At 38.0% G+C, this 16,499-nt stretch overlaps 1 long non-coding RNA gene across 1 annotated transcript; it reads left to right on the top strand.

Moving 5' to 3' along the window:
• Window positions 1–8,355: 8,355 nt before the first annotated feature.
• On the top strand, window positions 8,356–9,838 carry LOC147518578 (uncharacterized). Its single transcript, XR_015214080.1, has 3 exons — window positions 8,356–8,570; window positions 8,985–9,108; window positions 9,615–9,838. It is a non-coding gene; the product is annotated as an uncharacterized LOC147518578 (long non-coding RNA).
• The last annotated feature ends 6,661 nt before the right edge of the window (window positions 9,839–16,499 follow it).

Here is a 16,499-nt window from a genome sequence, read left to right as displayed (position 1 = left end):
TAAAACGAAGCAATTCAGAGCATTAAAGATCACATGGGAGGCCCGTGGACAATCATGGAGAAGGCCAAGGAATTGGAGCTGTTAAAGATGCGACTTGGACCTATTTTAAAGTCTATTTGGAAGCCCAAGGCCAAAGGATTCGTTGCTTGGACCAAAGCCCGCAAAAGAGAATAGAAGGATAGAGCAGAAGAGAGAAAATCGGCTTATGCATCTGGGATGCATGTATCGAGCGTCCAGACGCATTGATTACATCTGGGACGCATAGATCGAGCGTCCAGACGCATTGATTAAGTCTGGGACGCATGAATCAACACTGTAGTCAATTCCTTCTCAGTTTTGAAGACGAAGTCGGACTCTGGAAGAAGTCTATTTGTATTAGGAAACAAATGACGGTTTGGAATGCTTCTAGAGCTCATTGTAACCCCTATAAATAGAGGACCTAAGTACCTCATGTAATGGGCCAATTCACTTATATTCTTGTGTCCAGAACTTGATGTAGAGAGAGATTAATAATAAAAGATCGGTTTTAACTAGCTAAGTCTTAATAAATTAGTCTTTCTAGTCTTATGTTCTTCGACTCTTCTTCTTCTCGTTCTTAGTGTTCTTCCTTCTTTATGGAAGGCTAATCTTCTCCTTCAAGGGAGAAGATGAAGCCAGTGCTTAAGGTTTAATGATTCTTCCGATTCATGGTGTTCTTCAATCAGGTTAGTTCTTTATGTTTGTAGTTATTAGTTCCATTTCCCACACCAGGGGATGGAAGTATAGAATAGGGTTTATGTTTTGTAATATTAATATCATGCTAGTGTTCTTTACTTTTCTTCTAGTAGTATAGTTTTTTAGAGTTAGGGAAGTATTCTTTGTGTTGCCTTAGAAGGGGTAGCTCAGGGAGTGGCTGCCTAGGGGAAGTATTCTTTGTGTTTGCCTTAAGTGGTGATTCATTGAATGGCATACTATTAGGAAGTACTCCTTGATGTTGCTCTTGGTAATACATTGAATGGCTGCCCGAGCTTACATAAAAGGAAAGAAGATATTAATAGCATAAACATAGAAACAACCTTAAGTAGAGTTAATTGTTAACGATGTTTTAGATCCAAGAGGGCATCGGCACTCGCTCGATTGCCTAATTGTAGTCTACTTGTAAGAACAACCATGAAGCAGAAGGTCATAGATCAAAAGTATTGGTGGATTCTAATATCTTGAATTCCCTCTCTTATAAATTCTCAATAGTTTAGTTAGTTTATCTTAGTTTAGTATTTAAAATCTCTACAATCATAGTTTTTAATCCCTCAAACCCCCTTTTCAGTCCTGTCCTTCACATAACATGCACTTAAAAGTGGAACGATACCCTACTCATCCTTTACTTATTGAGGGATAATTAGGTTTTGATACGCTTCTATTTGTTCAACGACCATCATACATCTACATCATCCATACACATCTACACACACAAAAAGAGGCAGTGTCAGGCATCAATGGTAATATCCTACCTTTTTCTCATCCATTTCATTTACCTCTTTATACATTGAGGTCAATGCATGCATAAGTAGGGGAGGGTGTACTTGAGAAATGAATTTCGAAAATTAGTTTTCAAAAACAAAAATATTTTTGTTTCTATATCAGTAGCATGAGAAAAATGAATTTTAATTATGAGTCTGGGATATATATTCTATACTTCTTAGTGTTGAGTTTGATAGATAGTTGATATTATTGATTTCATTACCGCTTAGACTATTTATTATGGTCGGACATAGTTCTTGTTGATAGAATTCTTTATCAAGGCATCACCATAATACTTGGTCAGTTTTGTATACTTTTGCTAGAAGAGGTATTTAAACCCCTAATAAACTAGAAGTAGAATTTTTAGACTTAGCCCGTGAGACTTGAGCTTTATACCCATTCTTTGGAGAGTTCTTACGAAAAATCCGAGTCTTAGTGACTCAACATCTTTCAGTTCTTTATGTTGTTGTAATATAGTCTCATTATTTGTTAATTTGGTTAATCACGAAGTGACATCAACTGGGGAGATAGCCATTAGGTCTTGTACTCTATTCGAAACAAAGTATCATACTGATAAGTCAAGTAGTGAACCTATTCAGCCTTTATCCCACCTAGTAGGACCATCATGTTAAACCCTTTTGAGCCTTACAATAAGCCATTTTCTTTCATAAAACCCTTTACCCTTTACCCAACTCCAGACAAGGAGTATAGCCAAAAACCTTTATCAGCCATACCCATATGTTTCTGAGAGTACGAAGGGAACAAGGAGGAAGAAAGAGCATAAAAGGAAGATTACAAGGAAATACCAGAGAGATACAATGAAGACCATCATTCTGTTCAAAGTGAAAGAAGCTAGTGGAAAACAAGCATATCCAGTACTAATCAAGGATATACCACTGAGTTATAAAAAATAAAAAAAGTTGAACAGAATGGATGGAAAAGCTAAGACTAAGAAAGAATTTTCTCTGCAATACAGAATTTGAAGAAATCTTCCAAAAAAAGAAGCCAAAACCCTTAGTGTTTTCAGAAACAACCTTAGAATCCTTTTTACCTTTCCTTCATAAACCAATACCCAAACCAAGTTACAACCCATGACTTATCACTACAGTATGGTATGAAGTCTAGAATAGGTGAGAAGATGCTAAAGTGAAGGACCCGACACTTCGTATGTGATTGACATTCTTTCCATGAGACTAATTTCATCCAAAAGTCTGTTTTTTCAAGGTAGTATGTGGGATGTTCGTATGCATTATTCTTTTCCCCACATACATGAGGTAAAATAGTAGACCGTCTTCTGAGAGATTCTTTTCTAAGAGTATGACCAGTGAGGATTGAAAGTCGAGATTATTTGTCTAAAGGTAAACTAGGGATTCTGTTTCTTGGATAGGAGAGTATAGGAGATTGACTAAGTACACACATAAGCCTTGATTGAAAATTTTGTCAATTTTTACTATCTTCCATTATAATCTATGAGTCTTTGCAGCAATGTAGTTAGCAATAGAGACTGTCTGTTGGAGTAAGCACTAAGTGGGTAAGAAATTTCTCTCTCTGAAAAATACTATCATTCTTGATCATGCTATTGATTGATTTTGTGGGTATATCACCTGAAAACCCCACGAGACTATAACTCGTCCTTTTTGGGGAACTTAAAAGTTTAAAGCCTTGTTGCATATGGTAAATGAAATCGCGATGCCTGCGAAAGTGAGTTAGGATTTTGTTATTAGGATGTGATTTTGATCACTTATCTATTTTTTATCTTATTTGCTAAGAGACTAGCGAAAGGCTAGTTGGGAGTTGTGATAAGTGCTCAAAAACTGCAATTTAACCCTCGATTATGCCTTTTGTTTAGCCATCTTACTGGACTAATAGTGTTTGTAAGTTATGTTTTATGATTCTACAGGTGAAAGAGAGAGTTTTGTGGAATATTAGAGAAAAAAGGGTAAAATGGAGCAATTCAGAGCATTAAGGATCACATGGGAAGCTCGTGGACAATCATGGAGAAAGCTAAGGAATTGAAGCTATTAAAGGTGCGACTTGGACCTATTATAAAGCCTATTTGGAAGCCCAAGGCCAAAGGATTCGTTGCTTGGACCAAAGCCCGCAAAAGAGGATAGAAGGATAGAGCAGAAGAGACAAAATAGACTTCCACATCTGGGACACATGGATCGAGCGTCCAGATGCATTGCTTGCATCTGAGACGCATAGATTGCGTGTCCAGACTCATTGCTTGCGTCTGAGACACATGGATCGAGCGTCCAGACACATTGCTCGCGTCTGAGACGCATGAATCGCGCGTCCAGACTCATTGCTTGCATCTAAGACGTATGGATCGTGCGTCCAGATGCATGGATCGACACTGTAGCCAATTCCTTCTCAGTTTTGGAGACAAAGTTGAACTCTAAAAGAAGTCTATTTGTATTAGGAAACAAATGACGATTTGAAATGCTTCTAGAACTCATTGTAACCCCTATAAATAGAGGACCTAAGTGCCTCATGTAAATTGCCAATTCATTTATATTCTTGTCTCCAGAACTTGAGGCAGAGAGAGATTAATAATAAAAGATTCAGTTTTAACTAGCTGAGTCTTAATAAATTAGTCTTTCTAGTCTTATGTTCTTCGACTCTTCTTCTTCTCGTTCTTCGTGTTCTTCTTTCTTTATGGAAGGCTAATCTTCACCTTCAAGGGAGGAGATAAAGCCAGTGCTTAAGGTTTAATGATTATTCTGGTTCATGGTGTTCTTCAATCAGGTTAGTTCTTTATGTTTTTAGTTATTAGTTCCATTGCCTACACCAGGGGATGGAAGTATAGAATAAGGTTTATGTTTTGCAATATTAATATCATGCCAGTGTTCTTTACTTTTCTTCTAGTAGTATAGTTCATTAGAGTTAGGAAAGTATTCTTTGTGTTGCCTTAGAAGGGGTAGCTCAGGGAGTGGCTGCTTAGGGAAAGTATTCTTTGTGTTTGCCTTAAGTGGTGATTCATTGAATGACCGCCCTATTAGGAAGTACTCCTTGATGTTGCTCCCCACTACAAGAAAATGGGCTTTTTGCCACGGAAGCCCGGTATTTTTACCCACGGCTACTCACCCTAGCTAAATATCTAACAGATGTTGGCCGTCGCTACTGCTCAAAAGTCCGTAGCACTATTTTGGAACTCGTAGCCACTATTAAGCGACACTTTTAGCCGTGGCTGTTGCTACGGTTTCAACCGTGGGATACATGTGTGAACGGCTTTAGATCTTGTTATGCTGTCAAAAGCCGTAGGCAAAGGTCCACCTTATCACATATTATCTAAAACACAAGAAAACTTTAGAAAGACAAATTTCGTCGCCAGATTCAACACTTGAAACCAACGAGAAGATCTGCCACTCCCACTTTGTGACTGGATGAATCGGAGTTATTATTTGATCTTTGGGATTTATGGGTGGAGGACGGATGCGCCTCTTTTTATTTCGATATTCAAAGGTAAAAAATTATCTCTTTTGTGTTCTTCCGTAAGGTAATTCTACAAATACCATCTTTTTTATATTTTCGCTAATTGGGGTTTCACTTGTCATGTTTAATTGAATTAATGTTGAAGCTTTGGTTTTTCGAGAACCCTAGTTCTTATAAGCCTAATTTCTTGAGTATTTAGGGTTTGGAAAGCGAAATCTGATTTGAAAACATTTACTGGATTTCAAATAGAAACTAAAACTACAATTGTTGAGCTCATATAATATGAGAGATAAGAGATACGGCTTTTGAACAAAGGTAGTGGCGAGATTTACTTGAGTTTAATTCCCTTTTTCTGTTTTTGGTAGCATTGTGTTGTCTTGGCAATTAGTTCGCAATTAGGGCAAGGCAAATAAACTGAGAGAGTTGTGTTGGCTTGGCAATTTTCTGTTTATTAAAAAAGAAGGAAGATCGAAATCTGAATTAAAAGAACTTGTTACTCTTATGTCTATTCATCTCGCCAATCTCCGTCAGGTTCGTGTTTTTTCTATGTCTATATTTGGTGGTTGTTGTTGTTCCATTCAAGTCGAAATCTTTACAGCTCCTATTGACCTATTGGTTGAAATGAAGACGCTTTTTCATAAAATGTATATATACTTCACGATGAGGTCTTTAAACATATTTTATGGTTTTGATGTAGGCAAATCGTTCCATCTTCCTAGAAGAAGATCGAGTTAAAGCTGAAACTGAACGTGCAAAGGCTCCAGTTGACTTTACTACATTTCACAACCTGTTGTATGAGAAAAAACACTATTTGAAAGCCATCAAGGCTTGCATAGATTTCAAGTCAAAGTATCCTGATATTGAACTTGTACCCGAGGCAGAATTTTTCAGTAGTGTGCCTAAAGATATTAAAGAAACTTCAATGTCGAAGGACAGTGCTCATGATCTTATGCTAAAACGGCTCAATTTTGAACTTCACTAGGTAATTACATTGGTTCAGCGTTTCTATTATCTCACACGGCATTGATATGAAATATGAATTGTTTCGAAACATCTTGAAGGCTTCTATGCTTTTAGAACTTTTTTATTTTGTTGTTCTCTCTTGCTTTGGATGACACATACTTGGTGCTTTAGTTATTTATATTTTAAAGATATCTAGTTTCTAGACATGAATATTGTATCCGTTGAACAAATGAAAAGTAACACTTTACAAGTAAGCTCACGGAAGAAAAGAAGGTTTACTTTCGAAATTTCTAATTTATATTAGAAATTTGATTTATAGATTTACTCAAAAGATGGAGTAATGTATGGACATATGGTCCTTTTTAGTATTAGAAACAAACAGGGAGGGCATTATTTTTCAACTCTGCCTTTGTTAGAATTTAATCATATGTTTGCTCCGGTTTATTCATCGGTTCCTCAATGTTATAATTAATCCAGCCATTAAGCATGTCATCGGCTTGATTGGAGTTAGAACCCCTTACTTGAGAATTGAATTAGTGACTCAAGTATCAAAGAAGAAAATAACAAAAAAAAATGGTACTTTCGTCTCGCAAAGCACTTTCGGCTTGGCTCGTTGTTTTTACGCTACAATATACTACAATTGCATTCTACTAGATTGGAGATGAAATTAATTAAAATGGTTCCAAAATTTGTGATATGGATCATTGTTTTTATTGTATGTATGTTATTCAGAGGTGCTCAATTTGGTTAATTGGTGTGTTTGATATGTCTTAGGGGTAACAACATATATTGTCATTCAATTGGTATTGTATACCTTTTTCTCAGACGCACCCAATATGTAGCGGATTTCAAATTATTGATACTTTTCTTTAATACTTAGTATAAATATATTTATACAGTTAGTTCGATTTTCTTTATATCTTAGTGTAAATATATTACTTTTGTTGCTAGTGCAACTTCCTTGGTCGCACCAAAATCTCGTCAGGGTGTTTGTTTAGTCTCTTGAGGACTAGTTTCCAGGTTATGTCATTGGTTTTTAGGATAGGGTACCTAGCTCTAATGTTATATAGGCCTTTTAAGTCGTATGCTTGACTTCATCAGATTAAGCACTAACTTGAAACCAGGTTTGAAAAATCACAACAAGCCGGTGCTAATATAAAGTTGTAAGCATTCTTATTTTTCTTGCAGATGCTTGAGAAAGCTCTTAGAGATCTTGGGAATAGTGTAAAGACTTTTACGAAGTTGAGATTCATGCTAGGTATGGTCATTTCTTCGCTTTGGTTCTTTGAACTTTTCTTTGTACTATTTATTTACTGATATAACCTTATTATTTAGTTCTCTGACAATGTGCCGTTCTTTTGCATTTTGTATATTGGTTATATATATGGGCATGCTGAAATTATTTGGAGAAAGGTTGAAACCTTCGCCATAAATCTAAGAACTTATAAGTCTCAATAGACTTGTAGAATTGAAAAACCTTTCTAACACTCAATAATTCAATTTATTGGACCGAGTCAGCACTAATAATTTCCCCGTTAAGTTTCTTTGCTAATTCCAATGCAAGTCTACTTTTGCCAGCACCAGTAGGACTTGATATCACAATAACCTTTTCCTTGTTTGTAGAACAAGTAGCAGTTGTTGTTAACATACGTCTTGTGGCTGGTCTCAATCTTGACGCCAATGTACGAAATGTAGTCATTTCTGTACATGTGGCTGGTGAATAAACGGTTCGTAATACTAGCATACCGAGCACAATCACAAATTTTGTACCTATAGAATAATAAAATTGAAGCGCGATTAAAAAAGGGATGTGCGGACGGCGGGTATGGGAAATTTGGGAGTGAGATTGGAGGGAAATAGAACGTGTAAACTAGAAAGAGATATCTGAAATCGATGATATATCTCGATATAATAAGAAATATCAACAAGTATCATTGGTTTTTGATATTTTGTACTATTATGTCGCATAAGATTTGGAATATCCATTAAAAGAGTGAAGAGCCCTTGGCGAGGGTGCTACCGATGACCAAACATGCCCATGCAAATCTTGATGATGACTAGACATGAAGCAAAAGTATGAAAGTGTACTAAACTTCTTATGAAATAGAGGTCCATAAGTTACCCGAGAGAACGACACTTGTACATGAGGTTAAATTTTGTTCTTGCGGTACATTTCTTATGTGGTTGCAAATGGATTGGAAATTTAGTTGATTGCAGTCGGCCTAACCTTCAAGTTTTGAACTGTGAGCTTACTACCTCTATATTATATATTCTAGATTAGAGGCTTCCTAAAACTGTTATCAAAGTTACACAATGGGGTGTGGTTTATTTTCAGATAGCTAGCCTCTCTATGTGACTGTCTTGTTAGCATTTTTATCACCCCGTGTATTCGAAACCATAACTAAGGCAGTCTAAGTACTTAGTCAATGTTATGTGTGACCGCTCAAATAGGCCGGTCATTATAGGTTATGTTAATTGTCTCTGTAAAACAGTGTTGACCATTTACTGGTAACTTGTGCCCCTTCACGACTCTAAAAAAAGTCTAAAACTTTAATTTCCACTCACTAGCTCTCCCACTTCTACACTCGTACAGTTAGGGTATCAACCTCCAGCCCTCTCTCTCTGTCTCTAGATTAAGTCTGCAAAACAACGACCAAGAATAGCAATCAAACCAGGTTAGTTTTTTCGCCTTCAATCTCCTTTTCCTCTTCCATGTTAGGTTTCTCTTGATGTATGTAATTGGAACATTGATTCGGTCCTTTTCGTGTCACTACAAGAAAATGTACGTAAATACTGATTTTCATCATAATCTATATTTGCCTTGACTTGTCATATTGTAGATTTCCGATTAAATTGCGGTATTTATCTGAGAATGGTCAATTAACATTTCTGGAGTGGTCAATTAATTAGGGACCATCTGTAATTGGTGCTAACTTGGAACAGATAAAAGGTTGTTGAGTTAAATAAGTTATTTTGTGGTCAATTAAACATTGTTAGTAAAACTCGTTCAGTGCAGTGTAATTGTGGGTCTGTGTGTTTAACCCAATGCTTAAATTGGATAAACTATAATGTTGAATCTCTCCTTGCAGGAGTTATTTGGAGATGGAGAAGCGATTTAAAGTGTATGTGTACGAAGAAGGGAACATGCCCATTGTTCACGGTGGACCATGCAAGGATATCTACACATCAGAAGGAAGGTTCATACATGATTGGGTGAGTTTTCTTTGCTACAATTCGTTTCTGATTATGTTAGAGTTATTTCTACGAAGTACCCCTTCTGGAATAGGACACAAGGTGCTGATCACTTCATGCTCTCTTGCCATGATTGGGTGAGTTTTCTTGCCCCCCTCTCTCCCATATAACTTTCGTTACGCGTTAATGAAGTATTGCTTGTTAAATCAAGACAGAGATGAGTTGCATAAGTTTCACCGTACCTTAAATAGTTAAATGAGACACATAAATTTTGTGTCCTCTAGTGCGGTGGTATGTATGCAATTCACCACAAATGGCATGGTTAAGCTAGTTATATTCTTGATTCATATGGGCCGAGTCTACTCGGGCCCTATATAGTGTAGGAAAGAAGGACCCTAGTATGAGTAGTTTACTGATTGTCATTTGTCCATGGTTTAAATGTGAATGTTTTTCCTCAAAATGTTATTTAAATTAAAGTTTGGGTCTTAGCTAGTTATATAACCAATTGATCCTGAATTTTACCACAGGGTCCGGAGGCCTCTGCAGGAAACACTTTGCTCTACAGCGACTCAATCAGGGTCTTATGCAATGCCAACACTTCTTGAACTGTTGTGAAGGTTAGTTTCCCATATTGAACTGTTGATGATGGGAAACATGAAGTGGCCTGAAGTATATAAAGGGTTAGACTTGCCTTAACGGTATCGTGAAGGCCGGATGCTAAAGATGGGAGTGTTCAAGTCCATGTTCTTATTTTAGAGTAAAACGTAACTTATAATTTCCTTTTTTCAATTGAACAACTTGTATTTCTCCTTATTAAGTATATTTTGATAATTGTGTAATGAAGAATCTGTACAAAGTTTTGTGGATGATTGGTGGGTGTGCAACTAGAAAAAATGTGCAGAAACAGGTTGAAATGTGACATTGGCCCTAATATTTTTTTTTAATAAAAAAAATCCTTTTCCCACGGTCCAAAGCAATGGCTAGTATTGTGTGACCGTAGGCATAAACCAGTATTTCCCACGGACTTAGACCGTCGCTACTTCTACGGACTTAGACCAACCCAATGACTGTGGCTATTGGGTGGCTTTTGCTATGGTCATGGCTGTGGGTACACCATTACCGACGCACAAAAAGCCCACGGTCGTGTGACGGATTTTGACCGTGGGAAAAACTCTTTTGCCACGGTTTTGGGCCGTGGCTAAAAACCTGTTTTCTTGTAGTGCCCGGTAATACATTGAATGGCTTCCCGAGCTTACATAAAAGGAAAGGAGATATTAATAGTATAAACATAGGAATAACCTTAAGTAGAGTTAATTGTTAACGATGTTTCGTCCAAGAGGGCATCGACACTTGCTAGATTGCATAATTGTAGTCTACTTGTAAGAACAACCATGAAGTAGAAGGTCATAGATTAAAAGTATTGGTGGATTCTAATATCTTGAATTCCCTCTTTTATAAATTCCTAATAGTTTAGTTAATTTAGTTTAGTTTAGTATTAGAATCTAAAATCTCTACAATCATAGTTTTTAATCCCTTAAACCCCCTTTCCAGTCCTGTCCTTCACATAACATACACTTAAAAGTGGAACGATACCCTACTCATCATTTACTTATTAAGGGATAATTAGGTTTTGATATGCTTCTATTTTATTCAACGACCATCATCCATCTACATCATCTATCTATATCATCCATATACCATCTCATCTACACACAAAAAGAAGCTTGTCACATGGGTTCACCTAGGTTTTACACTTTTACGTAGTAACTAGGTACTGGTCAGGGAGAATCAAAGGGACTAAAAGAAACCTTGTGGTACAAGGTTTAAAAATAAAGGTAAGGTTTAAAAGGAGTGCTAAATCTCGTGGTACAAGGTTTAGAAATTTGGTTCACTAGTTTTTGTCTTTGGTGATTTCTCTTTCCTTCCAATAGCTTGCTATCCATGCAACCATGCTACAAACAACCAATTTCTTCTAGGCTAAATAGATAGGATAAGCAATTTTCTCTTAGGAATGTCAATAAATTGAATTTTTTTCATGCAAAGTTACTACCTATAATTGTTTCTCTTTATTACTAACACGGGGAACTGGCTTAACAATGGCAACATTTTTCTCTACTGTTAGCATGTTTTTTGTGGGCTTGTAGCAGTCTTGGATATAGTAACATTTAACATTTTTCTCTATGCAACACGCTTGTTTTGGATTTTCTTTCCACTTACTTTTATGATTTTTCTCATATTTGGTTAAGCTTCTCAGCGGGGTGATCTGAACTATATCTTGAATTTGAGTTTTAATTATTTTTTTTTCTACTTAATGCGGTGGCAAGCTTGCCCTAAGGACTTTATAAGGGAGCAAAACAAGGAGTTACTGACTTATAGGTATGTTGATTCACACAAAACACTTGAGTATGTATTGTTTTCAAAATTTTCATTAAATGAAGGAGATAAAGAGTTTAGAGTGTGTAATGTGATTAAACTAAGAGTGAGTAGTGTGGGTCTTCTATTAATCTTGCGGCTATTTGTTTGTATTACAATTTGTCGTAATGTCTAAATTCTTTGAGGATTAATTGACTTTGTCATGCCCTGTCCATTTCACACTTTCTAGTGAAGACGGTAGTGCTCATGGTATACTAATTGGATGTTCTGGTTGTGGTACGATTTTCTAAAGTTGAATTACTTTGTTCAGTAGAATTAGTTCCTTGGTGATGATATTGTGCAGGCTTGATTGAAATGAATTCCTTGCCTAACTTATAATTGTTTTTATCCTTTATATCCATATTATTCGTTATTGCACATGCATGATCAACCCTCCATGTATGCACTATATAATTTATGCATGATGGACTTATAAGCTCTTAGTTTGTATTATTCTTTACTGGTTCTTAATTTCTAGTTGTTATTTTTTGACGTCTTTAGCACCAAACTATATTCAAGTCTGTGAAGGAATTTATATTTTATTTATTTTTTTGTGTTTTTGCAGATGGACTTATAAAAATGCTAAAGGTTGGTTCTATTACAAGAGATCGACAATTGTTCAGTCTGGCCAGTAACATGACGTTCTACCATTTTATAGACACGGTTTAGACTTAACAAAATTACTTGTAGAGGATGGTAGACTATTTTTCTATATTTTGACCATGTCAAAACTTATGTACAAAAAGATGTAAATTTTCCTTTTTATATTTAATGAATATTTTTTTCTTGTTTGATATTTGATGTTTTTTTTTTGTGTTTCGATTGAATGTTAGCAAAAAATAAAAATGATACATGGAAGTGACAAAATGTTTGTACAAATGGTTCACATTTGGTGACGATATTAGGTCTGAAAAAATAAAAAATTCAAATAATTTAGACTTTTATCGACGAATTATTTTTATTTTTACTGATACTAAAAATGTTGCTAATAACACCAATTTCAAATTATTTTTATCTTTGGTGACACTAAAATTGTTGCTAATAACACCAATTTTTTTAAAAAAATTGGGACTTATAGCGATGATTATAACGTCGCTAATAACACTAATTTTTTTAAATTTCTCTGGCCTTTAGTGACGATATAAACGTTGCTAATAAGGTCTTGATGGCGACGATTTTGAAGACGTCGCCAAAAATACATCTTTTGCAATGTTAATTGTATAGAGAATTATAAAAATATTTAGCGACACAACTGAAGCAATGGCGACAGTGTAAAATTGTCGCTTTGTATCTTTGCCGACTATAGCTTTAGCCACGATCAGGTGACGCTCCAAAAAACGTCGCAAAATCTAATTAGTGACGTTTTGGCAATATTCAGCGACGTTATTTTTTGTCGCCAAAAACCCTATTTCTTGTAGTGAGTGGTACGTGTTGAGCATGAGTGGAGGAGCGGGCTGGTGTGAACGGAACCGACTGTCTTACCGTAAGGGTCGATTCGTGTTATATGATGACTTGATGTGATGTGAAAGTTGGCACGTGGTTGGCACATGACAGAATCATAGCAGTTGGTGAGGAAACGTGCTGCCGCATTTTTTAGAATCTTGAAAAGACAGGTCCTTGAGACATGTGTGCGGGCTAGGGCTTAGATTGTAATCATAACGCCTTGGGAACTGAACAGGTGGTTGCACAAAATCAAATTTGGGAGAACTGAAAAGCTATTTTCTATTTTCTTCTTCAACAAAACCGCAGGCTAGGGTTTCTCAGGTGAGTGCTTTTGCTGCCGCTTGCTTTTCCATTTTCAGTTTTCTTTCTGCTTGTGCAAGTGTTGTGTGTCTAATAGGTAGGTCAGTGTCAGATTTTGTTGCTTAGGTTTGGGTATTTGATAAGAAGAAAATGCAAAAATGTCTGACTCTGATGATACGCGATCGGAAGAGGTTCAGGAAGTATCTTTAAGTTGTGGTGAATATGAGGAAGATAATGAAAAATTGGTGGGTTTTAGAAGTCTTTCTAAGTATGGTGAGGGTGAAGTTAGGGAAGATGAAGGTAGGACCCTATCTGGCTATGTAGGTGCTGTAGCTAGCACTTCGGGTCGTGATGAGGGATCGTCCTCAAGTGGGTTTCCCCCTAGGATGGTGGATCGACTTGCAGCAAGTGTGTTCCCCGAACTAAGGGCAGTTTATGGGATAAAGGTAAACAACCTGGAGATATACGAACCAGGGCCGAGCGAAAATGTGCTGAGTGAGGAATACAACCCTCCGAATGGTGGGGTAATAATCTGTGAGGGTCAGTTGAGAGCGCATATGCAAATACCGTTCTCGAAGCTAGTTTGTGACTTTTTAGCTCACTGTTGGAAATCCCCTTGTCAGTTTGTTGGTAACACTTGGCGGCTGTTCAAGGTGTTCGATCTACTGAATGCTAGTGGTGAATACCACATAGGGGTATCTGACATTACTGAGCACTTCGTTGTAAAGCGATCTCATAATTTCAATTTTAGCTTGCAAACTTTGACGAAGTGTTCCAGTGTGATGGATGGTGTAAGCAACGAAGCTTGGAAAAAGAGATCGTTGTTGTTAGTTGGAAACTACTGTGCTAGCGGATTTAGGTTGCAAACTAGGGTTTGCAATATCTCCGGTGGGTGGGAGTGTATTGCTTATGTTGTTTTGATGGTTGGGTTACTGTTATTTTAACTGACTTGTGTTTTTTGTTATGCTTGCAGAGTTCGCTGTAAAGATAAGAACTAACCGGAAGGAAATAGAGAGGTTCGCAAGGTTAACTCGGGCCCAGAAACAAGCAAAACTACCTGAAGTTGCTCATTTCTTTGTGGAGAAAGGAGGTCCAATGATCAGGGAGAAAAGGAGAGATCAAAAGAAAAGGGATCGAGGTCAAGCTAGTGAAAAAGTGATGGAGAAACGAAAGGGTGATTTGGTGACTAGGGAGGATAGGAATCGAGGTCGTAATGGTTCGAAACGATCTGCTGGAGGTGCTGGTGCGTCTGGGGTAGGTAAGTCTAGTGGTTCGCCTGTGGAGCTGGTGGAGGTAGTCTTCAAGCCTTGTAATCGGAGCAGCTCGTTGAAGAGGAAAGCTGATGCGCCTGAGCAAGGCGCTGCCAAGGCTATCAAGGCTGCGAGGCATGTGCTTGGGGATAGCTCCGGTGCTGGGAGCGTGTCTGGTGGGGAACAAGCTAGTAGTTATGTCCCGCGCAGTTCCAGGTTAAGGCCTGTAGCACTCATGGATCTGGCAAACTTTGGGGTCGCTCAGAGTCCACCGGCAGCGCTCCAAGTGAAGTTGAAGAGCCCTAGCAAGGTGAGTGGGAAATCTGTTATAGCTAGTGAAGATTTGGAGTCCCAAGTGGTGTATTTGGATGATCAGGGGGTACAGCGGGCAACGAAGCGAACTGACTACAACTTCAGGTCAAGTAAGGTTTCAGCGAGTCTACTTGAACATATAGCTTTGGATGGAAACCGCAAAGAACTGGATGTTAAGGGGATTGCTGATAACCTGAGGCAAATGGACATAGCGCAGTGTTTGGTAAGTGGGATTCGATAAACTTGGTTTGGTTGTTCTGTTATGATAATCCTGTGAACTGATTGCTATTGTATGTGTGTTAATGTAGCTTGTGAGCGGGTACCAGAAGCTGAAGGAGATCGCCCAGTTCGCTGAATCGGATAGAGAAACTATGATGAAGATGAAGGACGAGCTGAAGAATGTTCAGGACTCATCTGGCATGGAACGCAAGGAGCTTGAGGACTTGACGAAAGTGCACAGGCTCTTAGTTTGGCGAAGATGCTGAAGAATACTAAGGCGGAGGAAGCCAAGATAAAATTGCATGCAGCTGAGGAGAGACTTGCTGCATCGGATGTAGAAATTATGAGGTCGACTTCGCTATCCGAAAGTAATCATGGACGTTGCTTTCGTGATGCTACCAAGCAATATGACGTTCTGGACCGTGACTTCCTCGAGCTAGAAGCAGATTATAAAGCTTACAGAGAGAAGCATGAACGCGGGGATCTCAGTACGTCAACAGTAACTGTACTGAGAGATGCATGTGATGCTCCTCCTTCTTCGGTGGTACGTGCTCAAGAGGTCGTTGAATCCTGAACTGAAGATGTTGCGTCAGACGTGTTTGTAAATGTGGGTGCAGATGGTCTCTCCATTGTGGTTGAGGGTGGTGATGCAGAGGTTGAAGTGGATCCTTTAGTTGCTGAAAATGTTTCTGGTCTTCCTGGACTTGGAGAGTTGTGAGGGTATTTGGTTCTGATGTTTGTAAGTTGTGATACAATAGAGCTGGTTTCCCGGGGTAACCTGGGCAGTTCGCTTTTCTTGTTTATGTTTGTTAACACATTGAATGACCTGGTGCCCCGTATTGGTCTGGGGTGCCAATGTGATGATGAATGGTGGTTAGCCGAGCTGGATTTCCTGAGTAGACTCAACAGCTCGGCTAAGATGCGAGCCGTGGTTTGGGTCTGTCCGACTAGTTCGTCTTTTGCTTATATGCTATGTTTGTTATTTGCTTCTCCATTCTGTTTATCTCCCGCATGATTGAATGTATGAGTCTTGATATTGTTGTATTTGTTTGGTTGCGTGGGCAACTCCTTATAAGACTGGGTGAGGTTAAGTATCTTGTGGTCCTGAGTGAGCGTCCTGTCCTTTATTTGTCCTTAGTGTTGTAAGTCGCGTTTAACAAGAATTAGTGACTCTGTACGAACTGCGTATATAGTAGGGCGTATGCCGTGCTCTTCATTTTGGAGATGTGCAATGATGGCTGCCAGGTGGCCTGAAGTTTGGTGTCTCAATGTCATTATGACGTGCCTAGGGAAGGGGCGTGACATGAACATAAGAGGACTGTTACTAGAATTTGAAGAGCATTTGCCCGTCTTCGTCTGCAAGCTTCTCGGTTCTTTTCCAAAGTTCTTGCGTTCCTTCCTTTGTTAATCAGTTCAGGTACGTGCTTTTCCTTTATAGGTTTTCATTTGAACTAGAAGGTTTTGATATTCTGTTAG

The sequence above is a fragment of the Coptis chinensis genome, chromosome 2, assembly GCF_015680905.1.
Source record: "Coptis chinensis isolate HL-2020 chromosome 2, ASM1568090v1, whole genome shotgun sequence".
NCBI classification, from domain to species: Eukaryota; Viridiplantae; Streptophyta; class Magnoliopsida; order Ranunculales; family Ranunculaceae; genus Coptis; species Coptis chinensis.
The sequence above is the reverse complement of the archived record's forward strand: the minus strand, read 5'-3'. Positions and strand labels throughout refer to the sequence as shown.